Source organism: Desmodus rotundus, chromosome 13 (assembly GCF_022682495.2).
Source record: "Desmodus rotundus isolate HL8 chromosome 13, HLdesRot8A.1, whole genome shotgun sequence".
Classification (NCBI taxonomy): Eukaryota; Metazoa; Chordata; class Mammalia; order Chiroptera; family Phyllostomidae; genus Desmodus; species Desmodus rotundus.
In genome coordinates, this window is record NC_071399.1 from 93,740,646 (window position 1) to 93,743,002 (window position 2,357).

A 2,357-nucleotide genomic window follows, 5' to 3' on the forward strand; every position below is an offset into this window, starting at 1 on the left:
TTGGCCGACGAGGGGGCAGCAGGCTCTCCGGGCCGCTGTGAATGGGACAGCGCCCCCAGTGGCGGCGCTCCGCCACTGTAAAGGGAATCTGTCATTGCGCGTGGTGGGAGCGATGTCTCCACATTTAACCTCCCAATACACCCTTTTTTTATAAGTCAGTCTTTAAACAAAGCTTTTTTTAATTAAATGGGCCGTATCAGCATAATCTCACTAAGCATGCTGATGTATTGCATATCTAATGATTTCTATGCTGAAAACCCCAACGTAAAGCGAAAGAGTGCTGAAGTGTGGGTTTTGAATATCTTCCTGCTGCCTGAGTTTGGATTCTTTTCGAGATCATTAAAGCCTCCAGGAGAGGGAAAAGGGGGTAAAAAAATCTCATTCAAGCTATTCGCATAATTAGGGTGAACTACAGAGTTTGCAGTACTGCAAGGAAAAATGAAAGAATTAGTTCAAAATCAAGGCAGGAACACCGTTCACTGAAGTCAAGCTTTAGACCCACCGCAGCCTCCAGCCAGGACTGTGCACAGTTGTTCTGGGAGATGCCCAGGGAGCCGCCTGCAATTCTGCTGGGGTTGTGGTCTGAGATTCGAAACCAGTTTAAGGAGAATCTTTGAGGATTCGTTGCTTAGATGATGCTCCCTTGCGATGTGGTTAGCCACGACCTTTTATTTCAGACTGCCGGTGGACACCACGCACACACACAGCTCTGTTACACCTACACAGTGCGGTATATCGGGAAGAGTACTATGGGAATTTTATAAAGTATGTGTTTTACTGTTTTACTCACCACTGAGTGGCTGACCCTGTGCCTCTTTCCTCTCGTCCAACTAGGGCACGTTTTCTATTTCTTTGTCCGGGGGTGTGAGCCCATGTCTGATGACTGGCATTAGTAACAGCCCTGACTCAATGCGTTGCTGCCTCACAGGGGGGGAAAGGCTGGCCCTGCTCTCAGGATACAGATACAAAGTTGGTTAATTTTTAAAAACATGTTTTCTTAAGGACCATCTTATTAATAAAGTATCATCAGTAAGATGCCTGGATACCGAAATAAGTGTAATCTATTGGATACTATTTAATTTTATGGTGATGATTTAAGATTTACTGTGATTTGGAATCATAATTATGAATATTAATTTTCCTTATATAATCCTGCAGATGTAAAAATTACTGGAGAGCCCTAGCTCGTGTGGCTCAGTGGATTGAGTGTTGGGCTGTGAATCAAAGGATCACCAGTTCAATTCCCAGTCAGGGCACATGCCTGGGTTGCAGGCCAGGTCCCCGGTAGGGGACATGAGGGAGGCAACCATACATGGATGTTTCTCTCCCTCTCTTCCCCTCTGTCTAAAAATAATTAAATTAAATCTTGCCAAAAAAATTACTGGAGACTGGGAATTACGTATACAGGAACTCCAAGTGATATGCCGACGGCCATTTATTTCACACCATGTAATGGGTGATTTTCTCTTCCCTTCATCTCTTTCCTCGGAAGGCCTTGTTTTTCAAACCTCAGGAGACTAAGATTTTATTGATGCTTTGGGTCATATGAAAAGGCAGGTCTCGGATGTTATTAGATTTTCCTTGATGCCGTAACAACCAAAATATATACAAGGACTGTCTGCAGCCAGCGTGAAATCGGGGGCTTAGGAAGAAGGAGCCACACAAAGTGCACGGCCACGCACCTCGCGGCTCTCTGCCAAGGGCATTTTAGACAGCCGGTATTCAGCATTGCAGGGAGGGAGGAAACCTAAATCCTGCTTTATAGACCAGGAGCAATTCTACCCAGAAAGAACTTGCAATAGTCTCTCACAAGCAGTAATCATTTTCTTGTGCTACTTGCAAAGAAAAATCGACGGAGCAAAATTATACATAACTGATGATGTAACCAGGGAAGCGTGGACTTTACGGTGAGGGCCAGTGCGAGACAGGCTGTGCCAGTCTGGGTTTGGTCAGGAGAAGGGATTGCCATCCTTATGAGTAAATTTTTCGGGTAGGGAACCAGGAGAGGGATTTCTGGATCATATGGTAACTTTATTCTTAATTTTTTGAGGAAATTCCGTACGGTTCCTATAGCGGCTGCACCAGGTCACATTCTGACCAGCAGTGAATGAGGGTTCCTTTTCTCACAACCTCTCCAGCACTTGTTACTGCTTGTCTTGTGGACAACGGCCATTCCACCAGGTGTGAGGTGGTACCTCATTGTGGTTTTCATTTGCATCTCCCTAACAGCCAGTAAAATAAAAATCTTTTCATGTATCTGCTGGTCATTTGTACATCTTCGTGGCTAAGTATCTGTTCAGGTCCTTTGCTCATTTTTTAATTGGACTGTTTGGTGTTGAATTCGTGAGTTCTTTATA